We start from the raw sequence: 14,765 nt of genomic DNA on the forward strand, positions 1-14,765 counted from the left end.
AGAAAAGCTGACATAAAAAACAAACAAAAACTCAAACCTTGTTTAATTAAATATTTTGTGTACATTTTCACCTTTGGTTAACTTATTTATGGATATATTTATATAATTTACATAAGGAGATGTTCATCATCTATCTTACAGAAATTCAGTTATGTCTTAACTGGAAACTTATAGAGGGTAATTTTCATAAATTCAGTTTACACAGTGCCTGGTTCAGCACCATAACTGATGTGTAATACGTGGTTTTTTATAATGATGTTAAAACGTTCAGTTGCAAAGGTGGGCTGTGGTCACATAATCTCCCTGTTCCCTGTTCAATGAATAATTCAAGTAGTAGCCTTCACACTCCCCATAAGATTGAGAAGATATATCTATTCCCAAGTCTTGTTTTCTATTATTGAGATGTAAGGAGCTACGGCAAATGCAGAGTCTCTGGGGCCTTGTTACAGGGGCCAGCTTCAGTTTTCCTTTGTGAAGCCAGAAGGATATGCCGAGAGAAACTTTAGAATCACTAGTGAAAAAGCAGGCACAGTTTCAGGGGCAGTGTCCCTGTTACATGGAAAGTGTATGTGTATTTAGCAAAATAGTGTGTGTGGGGCGGTGGGGTTCCTTTACTTATATTGTGTTTTGTGAACATGGCCAGATATTGAATTCGCTCTATGGATGTTATTTGGAAATATGTAATCTTATATAGAGAAACATGGATGGTAGGTTTTAAAATTATTTGTTTTATGTATGGTTATAATATGGCGCTAAACATTAATTAGATAGTTGTAACTGACATATATGAGAATGTAAAACATACTTGTGTGTTTATGTATGGGAAGAAAACCAAAGAAGAAACTGGAAACTGAAATGCAAAGCTATATGTGATTATCTGAGTGATCTTGTAGCAATTATCCACTGGGCAACAGCAAAGTAAGCCATTCATTAGGTTCTTGGAATCTGGGGAGAAGTTATATTTATATTTAATGAAAAGTGTTCTGTCTTGAATCAAAAATTTGCATCTGTACATTATCTGAGCCTTTATATTTCACTCCAAATATGTAAAAATAAATATAACAAAACTATCTTTCTGTGTTTCTAAAGGATATTAAGTGTTTCATGAGAGAAAATAGCACTAAACTTTAATAACAAATTTCCCATAATCATGGACAAACAACTTACTGGGTTTTTTCCCTCCCTAGGTTCTGATTTAATGAAACCAACCATTTTGTACACTGCTCTGTTTCCTGTCTCAAGTGTTGCCTGGGAAGAAAGTCCTAGGTGAGTATTCCCAAAAATATTGCTTCATTTACAATTTTAAATATTATTTTCATAAGAAGTCTGTTGACAAAGACAACCCAGACAGGAAAAACAATAGAAAACTTTATGATGTATAAAATGAATTCTTCAAAAGAATTTTTTTTCGAAATGCCAAGGGTTATAAGTCAAATATATGCAGCACATATTACTATTTATTACCTTGCATTGGCTGAAATTCATCTCTTCTGACAACCCTGGGTAAATCATGTTACATATTTCATAAAATATGAGTGCTGGTCCTTTTCTGAAGATGCCACTTAGTGTGTGAACTCACTGCCATTGGCTGCCTCCCAGTTGCCGTAAGCTCCCTTAAGACCACTCCTTCTGCAGAGTTCTATGGCAGTTGAATCAGAGAAGAAAAGGTATTTATAGAAAACATATGCAAAAGGTTGATAGCTTGTCCAGTTTGTAGTGCGCAGACTGACAGCTAAATACAAATTGAGAAATGTAAGTTTCAGTTCAAGCAAATTTACTGGGTGAAAACCTCACTTTTTCATTTCATTTGAATACGTTCACTGGCTTCTCAGAATATGCAACTTTAGAGTGAGCATATTTTTTATTCTTGAAGGCTCATTATTTTACTGTGAGGTTACTGAACCTAGACCACGTAGAGCAGATTACCCAGCATAATATTAATCAAAATATACATGGCAAATGGGATTCCAAACAGTGCCAAATAGGCATCTGTTTTTAACAGAGAATAAAAAAATGCATTTAGCTCCTTTATTAAAAGGTATTATGGACAATTTATTTTTAAGCCATCTCTCTAGGACTATTAACTAGCATATAATTTAATGTACTCTCAAGCAACTTGACTTCTACTGTTTCCTTCAAAACAATGATGTATAAAAGCAACTTGATATAAAGATACATTTGATGCTGAGAAAAGATTTGCGTTATTAAGAATAAATTAAATAATCATTTAGACACATGTAACAGTTACTCTGGGTCTTGCAAGATAACATATTTTCTTTTCCCATGTATGACTTGATGTTTCATAGGGAAAAATGAAGCCAGTGCCATTTCTAATTTTATAATTTATGTTCTCTGAATAAGCCATATCAGTTTTGTAAGTTTTGCTTAAATTTGAACAGAATTGCTAAATGCTTAAATATTTCTAAACAAACAAATGAAAGGAGATGCTCCAACTTCCTATAAGAGAGAAATAAATTCTATTATGTCTGCTTAGGGAATTTTGGGTAGGTTTGAGGGAACTCAATTTTATACTGTCTTTATAGTGTTTTCTTTATAGAGAAAAGGAAACCAATTCACTTCCATCAAAATGTAGCCAGATAATTTAATACTAAATAGGCAATTGGGATAATGATAGGAAAAAAAAGGAAGCTAGGCTAAGAAGTATAAAAAAACTAAGCATTGTGACATTTTTAATTGGGTAAATTTTTTGAATGGTAAGTGGAAAATAAAACTTAAATTATAAAGGTAATGCAAAGATGCATGCTCCTTTTAAAGAAGAGAAAATATTCAAGGACAATACTGTTAAGTGAAAACAGCCACAAAAGCAGCAATAAAAACTTGACATCACCCCCTATCCTCCTGAAATAAGATTCTGCATCCTGCTCTAGGTAACTAATATGAACGATTTGAAACGTATCCTTAAAACACTTTTCTTATATATTTACATAATTATATTATTTATATCTCTATATTGGATGTGCATACATGCATGTTTACATAAAGGAATTATATATTACATATGTTTATACCTATATATAATCCACATATAATTTTTTAAAATTTTCACTTGAAATAAAATGAATCAATACTTTGGTATATATGTCTTTTATTTTTCTTACTTTTTCATTCTATTATTTTTTTTTTTTGCGGTACGCGGGACTCTCACCATTGTGGCCTCTCCTGCTGCGGAGCACAGGCTCCGGACGCACAGGCGCAGCGGCCATGGCTCACGGGCCTAGCCACTCTGCGGTATGTGGGATCTTCCCGGACCGGGGCACGAACCTGTGCCCCCTGCATTAGCAGGCGGACCCTCAACCACTGTGCCACCAGGGAAGCCCCTTCATTCTATTTTTGAGCGCGGATGGGACTAAGTATTTTAAACCATTTCCCTGCTAATAGACATTGGATTGTTTTAAGTTTTTGTTTACAAACAATGTAAAGAAATCTTTATGTCTGTGAGATAGATTTCTAAGTGACTGATTGGTTTTCCTAGATACTGCAAAATTATCTCTAAGGAGTTTATACTCATCTGTATCCCTTCCCCCCAACAGTGAAAGTACTACTTCTTTCACAGCTTCATCAAAACTCTGTATTATCAACCTCTGTTTTTAATCTGCTGGTAAAATTTTTGATTATTTTAACATGCATTTCCATTATTACTAGTGAGGTTGAGCATTTGTACATGTTTATTGTGTACACACACACAGACACACACAGTCTCACATGGATTACAATCGTAATCTTGAATCCCCCCAAAATGACTTATCCTGGTAGGTTTTATTTTCTTTACTTTACCAAAGAAAAAAATGTTCAGAAGCATTAAGTGACTTGCCTAAGGCCATCCCACTAACAGGTGCCAGGACTTGGATTCAAACCCCCTGCAAGCCACTGCACGGCTGGCTACCACCTCCACCCTCCGGTCATCACTGTCTGAGAGCTGAAACTAGCAGGCTGAGCATTGCCTTGTTCAGCCTCAGCTGGGAACATGCATATAGGGCAACTCAAATGTTTCACAGCTCTGTGCATGTCTGCAAATGACTGCAAAACCTCCTGAGTTTTGATTTTGAGGTTCCAAATAAATTTCAGGGAGCGGAAGAATTCTCAAATATGAAATTGTGAATAATGAGAATTGACTGTATACACACATACTCTCTATATACAATGTACATACATACATCTATATTTGAATTGCTTTTAAAAACATTCTATGGAGTTATTTTCTTTTTCTTATTCTTTTGTGGAATATATTTCTAGGTTATGTATATTACCCTTTGTTTATTAGATATTTTCCAAACATTTTCTCCCAGTTTGGGCCTCCTGTTTTTAGTCTGTTAATAGTATCTTTAATCACAAAGGAGATTTCTATGTAGTCAAATATATCTATCTTTCCATGTCTTTTTTTTAGTCTTACCTAGAAAGGACTTCTTCATCACCTGAAAAACACATGAAACAACAACAAAAAAACATAGTCCTCTTTTTTAAACTTTTAGCACTTTAATTCACCTTCAATTAATTTTTTGTATATGTAATGATGTTGGCTTTTTTAGTCATGTTTTTTCAAGAGGAAACTCATTTATCCTGAAGATATTGTTTAAATTATCATTTCCCCTCATTTCAAATCCTCCCTTTACCCCTACATATATAATCCTTTGTTTTTGGACTCTTTATTGTCTTCCATTGATCTGTGTCTCTTCCTAAATCAAGAAACATCCTGTTTTAATAGATGTCCTTTTACAATATATGATAGAAACAAATCTCTCCTTACTGCCCTCCTTTGTTAGAATTGTCATAATAATTCTTTAACGTTTTCTACAGGTAATTTAATGTTAGCTTTTTAAATTCCATAAACAGTCTTTTTGTATTTGTATTGAAACCTAAATTAATTATCCACTGCTATGTAATTACTCCAAAATTTGGCAGCTGAAAACAGTACACTACTAACTTTATTAAATTAAAAAACATTATCTCAGAGTTTCTGTGGGTCAGGAGTCCTGGCATGGTTTTTCTGGATGCCTCTACCTAATTTCATTGTTTTATTTACAGCTGTCCAGTTTTCCCAGCACCACTTATTGAAGAGAATGGCTTTTCTTCATTGTATATTCTTGCCTTCATTTTTTGTAGATTAATTGACCATAAGCATGTAGGTTTATTTCTGCGCTCTTTATTCTGTTCCATTGATGCACATGTCTATTTTAATGCCAGTACCATACTGTTTTAATTACTGTGGCTTTGTCAGTTAGGCTGAAGTCAGGGAGGGTAATACCTTCAGCTTTGATCTTTTTTCTCAGGATTGCTTTAGCAATTTGGAATCTTTTGTAGTTCCATGCAAATTTTAGAATTATTTGTTCTAGTTCTGGAATACAAAAATACCACTGGTATTTTGATAGGGATTTCATTAAATCTGTAGATTGCTTTTTAAAATATTTTAAAAATATTAATTCTTCCAATACAAGAGCTCAGGATATCTTTCCATTTCTTTGTATCATCTTCAATTTCCTCCATCAGAGTTTTGTAGTTTTCAGAGTATAGGTCTTTCACCTCCTAAACTTATTTCTAGGTATTTTATTCCTTTTGATGTAATTTTGAACAGGATTTTTTTTTTTTTACTTTCTCTTTCTTGTAGTTCATTATTAGTGTACAGAAAAGCAACAGATTTCTGTATATTAATCTTGTATCCTGCAACTTTACTGAATTCATTTATTCCAATAGTTTTTTTGGGGTAGACTTTAGGGTTTTCTAAATATAGTATCATGTCATCTGCAAATAATGATAGTTTTACTATTTCCCCTCCAATCTGGATATCTTTTATTTCTGTATGACTGCTATGGCTAGGACTTTCAATTATGTTAAATACCACTTCCAATATATGTTAAACAGGCTGTGGGTTTGTCATAAATGGCCTTTATTAGATGAGGTATGCTCCCTTTATATCAACTTTGATGAGAGTTTTTATGAATGGATATTGAATTTTGTCAAATGCTTTTGCTGTGTCTACCGATATGTTCATGTGTCTTTTATTCTCTCTTTTGTTAATGTGGTATATCACATTGATTGATTGGCTGATATTAAACCATTCTTGCATCCCTAGGATAAATCCTACTTGATCATTGTGTGTGATCCTTTTTATATATTGTTGAATTTGACTTGCTAGTATTTTCTTGAGGATTTTTGCACCTATATTCATCAGAGATATTGGTCTGTAATTTTCATTTTTTGTAGTTTCTTTGTCTGGTTTTGGTATCAGGGTAATGGTGGACTCATAGAATGAATCTGGGAGTGTTTTGTCCTCTTCAATTTTTTGGAATAGTTTGAGAAGGATACGTATTAATTCTTCTCTATATGTTTAGTAGAAATTCCCCTTTGAAGCCAGCCAGTCCTGGACATTGTTTTGCTGAGAGGTTTGTTTTTTTTTAAATTACAAATCAGCTTCACTACCAGTCATCTGTCTGTTCATATTGTTAAGTATTTCATCCTGATTCACTCTTGGAAAGCTGTATGTTTCTAGACATTTATCCATTTTTGGCTAAAGGTTTATCCATTTTGTTTCTCTTTTCAAAAAACAGCTCCTGGTTTTATTGATCTTTTCTATTGTGTTTTGATCTCTATTTTATTTATTTCTTCTCTGGTTGTTAATATTTCTTCTCTTCTGCTAACTTTGTGCTTTTTTTCCATTCTTTTTCTAATTCTTTTAGATGGTAGTTTAGGTTGTTTGAGATTTTTCTTGTTTCTTGAGAAAGGCCTGTATAACTACAGACTTCCTTCTTAGAATTACTTTTGCCTCATCACATAGATTTTAGAAACTTTTGTTTTTATTTTCATTTGTGTCAAGGTATTTTCTAATTTCCTCTTTGATTTCTTCATTGACCCATTGTTTAGTAGCATGCTGTTTAGTTTCCATGTGTTTGTGTTTTTCCCATTTTTCTTCCTGTAAGTTAGTTCTGGTTTCATACTGTTTTGGTTGGAAAAAATGATTGATATCATTTCTATCCTCTTAAATTTGTTACAACTTGTTTTGTGGTCTAGCATGTGATCTATCCTAGTGAATGTTCTATGTGCACCTGAAAAGAATGTATATTCTGCTGTTATTGGATGGAATGTTCTGTAGATGTCTATTAAGTCTAACTGGTATAATGTGTCATTTAAGACCAATGTTGCTGTATTGATTTCCTGTCTGAATGATCTGTTCACTGATGTCAGTAGAGTGTTAAATTCCCCTACTATTATTGTATTATTGTCAGTTTCTCCCTTTATGTCTGTTAATATTTGCTTTATATTTAGGAGCTCCTATATTAGGTGCATATATGTTAATGGGTATAATATCCTTTTTATGTATTGATCCCTTTATCATTATGTAATGCCCTTCTTTCTCTTTTGTTATAGACTTTGTTTTAAAGTCTATTTTGTCTGATATGAGTATAACAACCCCTGCCTTGATGTCATTTCCATTTGTATGAAATATATTTTCTCATCCCCTCACTTTCAGTCTGTGTGTGCCTTTAGCTCTGAAATGAGTCTCTTGTCAGCAGCATATAGATGGGTCTCTTTTTTTTTTATGTCTAATCAGCCACCCTCTGTCTATTGATTGGTGCATTTAGTCCATTGACTATTAAACCGATTATTGAGAGATATGTTCTGATTGCCAGTTTTTACTTGTTTTCCAGTTGTTATTGTAGTTCTTCTCTGTTCATTTCTTCTTCTTTTTGCTTCTTGCCTTGTAGTTTGATGATTTTCTTTAATAGTAAGCTTGTGTTCTTTTCTCTCTAGTTTTTGTGTATTAATTATAGGTTTTTGGTTTGTGGTTACCATGGGGTTCCTATATGTTGACCTATAACTGTGTCTGCTTGTTTTAGACTGGTAGTCATTTAAGTTCAAACAAATTCTAAAAGATATACATTTTTTAACTCCCCCTCACACTTTTTGTTTTTGATGTCATATTTTACACCTTTATGTTCATTGTAGTTCTACTTTTGTCTTTTAAACTTTGTACTAGCATATTTAAGTGCTTGATTCATAGCCTTTACTGGAGGGGTTTTTCCTTTCTTATAGATTCTTACTTCTTGTTGTAGCCTTTTCTTTTTCACTTAGAAAAATCCTTTTAACATTTCTTTTAGGGTAAGTTTAGTGTTTATGAACTCTTTTAGTTTTTGCTTGTCTGAGAAGTTCTTATACCTCCTTCAATTATAAATGATAATCTTGCTGAGTAGAGTATCCTAGGTTGTAAGTTTTTTTCCTTGCATCACCTTATAACCTGCAACTCCCTTCTGGCCTGCAAATTTTTTCAGAAAAATCAGCTGATAGCCTTCTGGGTGTTCCCTTGTATATGACTTTTTGTTTTTCTCTTGCTGCCTTTAGAATTCTGTCTTTACATTTAACTGTTGCCATTTTAATTATGGTATTTCTTGGTGTGGATCTGTTTGGGCCCATCTTGTTTGGGATCCTCTGTGCATCCTGTACCTGGATATCTGTTTCCTTTTTTCTGTTTGGGAAATTTTCAGCCATAATTTCATCAAATCCTTTTTTGACCCTTTTCTCTGTCTCTTCTTCTGGGACCCCAATAATGCTAATATTGGTATGCTTGATATTGTCTCAGAAGTCCCTTAAACTGTTATCATTTTAAAAAATTTGTTTTTGTTTTTGCTCTTCTGATTGGGTGATTTCCATTATTCTATCTTCCAGATCACTTCTGCATTTTTTTTGTATCACTTAGTCTTCTGTTAATTCCTTCTAGTGTGTTTTTCATTTCATTTATTGTAGTCTTCATTTCTGATTGAATCTTTTTTACATTTTCTAGTTCCTTTGTTAACAATTCTCACTGTATTCTTCTATTCTGTTCCCTAATTCGGCTAGTGTTTTTATTACTAATGCTTTGAACACTTTATCTGGTAAATTATTTATTTCTGTTTCATTAGTTTTGTGTTTTTTTTCCAGGGATTTTCTCTTGTTCTTCCATTTGAAATAAATTCCTTTGTATTCTCATTTTGCTTAATTTTCTCTTTCTCTACAAAATAAGTGAGACAGTTACCTATCCCAGTCTTGAAGGGGTGTCCTTGTGTGGGAGCATCCCTATAGAGTCTGTGAGTGCCCAGTTACTTTGGTGGAAGAGTTGGATCTGATGTGATGAGTCACCTTTCCCCCAGGGTGTGCGGCATCTGTCACCATGGTAGGAGGTAGGGCTGGAGATGGAGAGACTAGAGCCAGAGCCAGGTGTGAGCTGGGGCTTTCCTACTGCTCAGTGGCCAACACCACTCTATTGGGTTTGGGGTCAGGTTCCTACGTACTGAAGGGAAAGTGCTGAGGGTTGGGTCTGAACTAACTCTGTTCCCTCTAATTGTGTGCTCTTCTTCATCCCAGCACCAGCACCCTTGCCCCAGAGGAGAGTAGGGCTAGAGCAAGAGGAGCTGGAATTGGCACTTTGTGTGGGTCAGGCTTGGGTGTGGTGATCCTAGCACCAGTCAGATTTCTGGAATGCTCCCAACCTGCTGCCTCTGTAATCACCAGCAATGGCCACCTCTCCCCATTCAGATGCCATGCCAGGTCCAAGCTGGCTCTGTCCCTCAGAACTGTGCACTTCCCTTAGACTTGGCTGCTCTTACCCTAATGTGGAGCTGTGTCTTGGAGCAAGCTGGGCTAGAGCAGCCACTCAGCTCAGGCTGGTGTGCTTGCTGGAGCAGTTGAGGGAAACTGGCCAGAGACCTGGGCAGTTTCAATCTGCTTCCTCCACTTTGTTTCAGGAGTAAGCAAATGTGTGGCGTGCTCTTCATGAGTGGAGTCTAGGTTTCTTACAGCCCTGCTGTCAGTCCCATTGGTTTTCAGACCCATTGGTTTTCAGTGGACACATGTGATAAAGTATACAGAATTTGCAAAATTAGTCTAGGATAGTCACTAAACAAACAGCAACAACAACAAGCCCTGGGAGGTAGGGATCTAATATCCCAAGTATTTTATATATATAATTAAATATATATATATATATAGCATAATAATATAAATATATAATGAACATATAAATAATATACAATAAAATAATATAAATAATATAAACATTATATTATCTGAATGTCTAGTTTTCAACAAAAATTACAAGATGTGCAAAGAAACAGACACGTATGGCCCATGCACAGGAAAAAAAATTAATAGAAACCATTCTTGAGTAAGCCTAGATACTGGATTTTAGAAAGATGTTAAATCACCTATTATAAGTATGTGAAAAGAACTAAAGGAAACAGTGTCTAAAAAGTTAAAGTATGAGAATTAAGTATCAACATATACACAATATCAATAAGGAGATAGAATTTATTAAAAAAAGGACCAAATAGTTATTCTGAAGCTGAAAATTATGATACCTAAAAGGAAAAATCCAAAGTAGAGACTCAAGAGTAGATTTGCATTGGCAGAAGAAAAAAATCAGTAAACTTGAAGACAGGTCAACTGAGATTATCCAGTCTGAAACAGGAAAAAAAAAAAGAATGAAGGAAAATAACCAGAAAATTAGAGATATGTAGGACCATCAATAATAAAAATATATATGTAATGGGAGTCCCAGAAGCAAAGGAGAGAGTGAAAGGATCAGAAAGAATATCTGAAGACATAAGGGTCAACAGTTTCCCAAATTTGATGAAAAGCTTTAATCAATATATCCAAGAAGTTCAAAGAGGTCCATGTAGGGTAAACTTGGAGATTTACATATAAGCACATCGTAATCAAACTCTTAAACTAAAGACAAGGAGAGGAGTCTTGAATGCAGGAAGAGAAAACTGATTCATCACTTGAAGTTATCCTCAATAAGATTAACATTTGGTTTCTCATCAGAAAACACTGGTAACCAGAAGGCAGTGAAATGACCTATTTAAAGAATTCTATATCCAACAAAACAGTCTTTCAGAAATGAAGGAGAAATTAAACGTAAGAGGGAAGAGATATGGGAACATATGTATATGTATAACTGATTCACTTTGTTATAAAGCAGAAACTAACACACCATTGTAAAACAATTATACTCCAATAAAGATGTAAAAAAAAAGATACAGTTAACATAACAAACATGAATAACATCTTCAGTTGCAAATAAAACACAAAACCAGTGTACAAACTCAGGTTTTAAATAAAAGAACTTTTCATAAATTAAGAAAAAACCAACATTCCCAGATAAACAAAAACTAAGAATATTTATCATTAGCAGACCAGCTCTACAAGAAATACTAAGGGAGTTCTTTAAGCTGAAATGAAAAAAATAAAATTAGGCACTTACTTCAGTGCACATAAAAATGTAAAGAGCACAAAGAGGAAATGCAGATAGCCAACAGGCACAAGGAAAAATGTTCAACATCATTAATCATCAGGGAAATGCAAATCAAAACCACAATGATATATCACCTCACACCTGTCAGAATGGCAATCATCAAAAAGAACACAAATAACAAACATTGGTGAAGGTGTGGAGAAAAGGGCACCCTCCTACAATGTTGGTGGGAATGTAAATTGGTGCAGCCACTGTGGAAAACAGTATGGAGATTTCTCAAAAAACTAAAAATAGAATTACCATATGACCCAGCAATTCCACTCCAGGGTATATACTTGAAAAAAACAAGAACACTAATTCAGAAAGATACATGCACCCCAATGTTCATAGAAGCATTATTTATAATTGCCAGCATATGGAAGCAACCTAAGTGTCCATCAACAGATGAATGGATAAAGAAGATGTGGTTTGATATATATATCACATATATATGTGATGGAATACTACTCAGCTATGAAAAAGAATGAAATTTTGCCATTTGCAGCACATGGATGGACTTGGAGGGCATTCTGCTAAGTGAAATAAGTCAGAAAAAGACAAATACCATATGATATCACTTATATGTGGAATCTAAAAAATGCAACAACCTAGTGAATGAAATGAAAAAAAAGCAGACTCATAGAGAAAAAACTAGTGGTTACTAGTGGGGAGAGGGAAGGGAGGAGGGGCAGTATAAGGGTAGTGCATTAAAAAAAAACATTATTATGGGACTATATGAAATCATGTATGTGAAACTTTTGAAAACTGTAAAGCACTATAGAATTTAAAGAATCTTCCCTTCAATAAAAAAAAAGTTACCAAAAAAAAAAAAAAACCCACCAGTAAAGGTGACTAGATAGATAAATCCAAAAGTTGGCATAGATATACTTTGTTACCCTTTTCTTCTCCTAAATGACTTAAAAAAGAGCTTCACAAAGCATATTTAAAACTGTGTTGATTATTTTGGAGAGTCTGAGTCCCTGGCATTTCCATATGAATTTTTATATTAGTTTGTCAGTTCTGCAGAAAAGCTAACTGGAATTTTGATATGAATTACTTTAAATCTGTAGATCAATTTGGAAAGTATTCCCACTTTAACAATATTAAGCGTTAAATGTTCTTATGAAGGAACATGAGATGTCTTTCCATTTATTTAGGTCTTCTTTAATTTCTGTCAACAATGTTTTGTAGTTTTCAGAGCACAAATTTTGTACCACTTTTGTTATATTTATTTCTAAGTATTTTATTATTTTTATGCTATTGTAAATGACTTGTGCTCTTAATTTTCTGTTCTATTGCTCATTCTTGCAACTGATTCAAAATAGCTTTATAGTAATAAATTTATTCACTGCTTAGGTATCTTGGATACTAAATTTGACTTTATTAATGGGGAAAATAGGTTGATTCAAGTTCTTATTTTTACCTTGAATAGTGATCCTAAAATTCTTATTTCTACCTTGAGTAGTGATCTTAAAATTTGAAATATTTTGGCCATGCCACCATTTTGGAAGAGAGGCTATGAGATAAATAACCATGCCAGTGTTTCAGTGCCGAAATACATTTTTATGAGGGTTGATACAGACTTTACCAGATGACCTTATGGGTTTGAGGACAAAGATATTAATAGAACTCAACTCACATTCTTATAAAATTCAGTTGCTCATTTATACAATTCTATAAGGATGTTGTAAAGTGAACCATGAGAACTCTGATATCATTTACTAAAGTATGTTTATTTGAATTTTGGTTTTAAAATCTTGCTACCACCAAAATACAAAATCTGAAATCATTTAATATCTAAATAAATTGAATGTACCACACATGTTTTTAGCCTCTCAAGCCAAACAATAGCAGCTGTCTGCTGAAATTAACTTTTATGCAGAAATAAAGTTTATATTTGATTTTATTTGTGTAATTTGCTAAAATTATTTTTCAGGAAGTGTTATTTTGCATGAAAAATTAGAATGAGAAAGATCATAATTTTGTCAACAGTGTCTTTATGGCTTATGTGGATAAAATCAAATTTCCAAGCGTAAAAATTAAATGTATGCACATTCTGTGTGCATGTGTTCATATGTCTGTTATCAGATTCTGGAAATATCCCAAATATCTAATAAGTTAGAAACAACTGATGTATACAATTGGTTCAATTAACTCAATATAGGCCCCATAGATTAGTACTTTCATTTTGGAATTACTGATTTGTATTCTTTCTTCTCTAGTCTACATCCAGTTGCTTGCCTAAAATATACATTCAACTATCTAATAGAATTTCCAACTTAACATTTCCAATATTGAGCTCTTGAATTACTTCCCTAAAAGTGTTCTTCCTGGTTTTCCCATCTCAGTTTATAGCAACTCCTTTCTTCTAGTTGCTCAGGAAAAAACCTTAGAGTCATCCTGGACTTCGCTTTCTCTCATATCTCACACCCAACTTACCAGAAAATTATTAGTTGCTTTACATTTATTGTCTTAGTTAGTGCCTATAAATCTATGGAGTAGGTATTATTATCCAATTTTCAGATAAATAGGAGATATTAATAATTATCATAGCAAACACATAGCACTTACTATACCAGGCACCCTTTAACCCTTTGAGCTATTTTACTTATTGTAACCCAAATAATACTCCTAATGAGCCTACGTGGTAGGTACAATTACTATATCCATTTTACATGTGGGAAAATGAGGCATAAATTGTTAAGTATCTTGCCTAAATTCTCATAATTAATGAGTGTAGGAGCCAAGATGGAAACCCAAACATGGCACACAAACACAGTAAGCTCCTTCCAACTGGAAGGAGGAAGTTTTAGGAAAACTAAAGTGAAGTACTACATAAAGAATAGATTCTAAACATATGAAATTTTATTTTTTCTTCCTTACCAATATCCAACAGGCATTTACCTAGTACCCAATATGTGCCAGGCATTAATGCTCAAAGACCTGTACAGTGTGCTTCTTGTGCACAGGAACATTACAATCATGTTGGAGAGGAGAGAATAAATGAAGGTAAATAACTGAGTATATTAGCATGATTAAATATATGAAAAATATGGAGGTGAGCTAGAAAAAGAGAGAGGTTGCAATAAACACTTGTGATACACAAATCATTGTTTGTAAAAGAGTAGTCAAGGTACTTATATATTCGTGTAAGGAAGAATATATTCTATTCTTACCTTTCTGTTTACACTTCTCCCTGGGACCCTTCTAAATCTAAGCTGATGAAAGATAGAGACTCTTCATGGTGCCTTGGTTACTCAAAGTGCTCAGCCTTTAGAACCGTTCTATTCTCTTTTCCACTAAGAAATACAAAAATCACATCTACATGGTATGATAGGAAATAAAATGAAAGGTCTCAAAGATGAGTTTGGAACTGAGCGAAATATAACCTTAGATTTATTTATTTTTTTTAATATATGAGTACATTGCATTTTTCTTACAGAGCATTTGTCAGTTAAAATCTAGATTTTAAATTGTATAATTGGGA

General features: G+C 33.6%; 1 long non-coding RNA gene across 1 annotated transcript in view; it reads left to right on the plus strand.

The window, feature by feature from the left end:
* LOC137220744 (uncharacterized) overlaps nt 1-14,765 on the plus strand; it is a 45,620-nt gene that overhangs the window by 19,559 nt on the left and 11,296 nt on the right. The window contains exon 2 of the long non-coding RNA XR_010941775.1: nt 1,188-1,266. This is a non-coding gene — a long non-coding RNA (uncharacterized lncRNA). The remainder of the gene's footprint in view (nt 1-1,187; nt 1,267-14,765) is intronic.

The sequence above is a fragment of the Pseudorca crassidens genome, chromosome 3 (assembly GCF_039906515.1).
Source record: "Pseudorca crassidens isolate mPseCra1 chromosome 3, mPseCra1.hap1, whole genome shotgun sequence".
NCBI classification, from domain to species: domain Eukaryota; kingdom Metazoa; phylum Chordata; class Mammalia; order Artiodactyla; family Delphinidae; genus Pseudorca; species Pseudorca crassidens.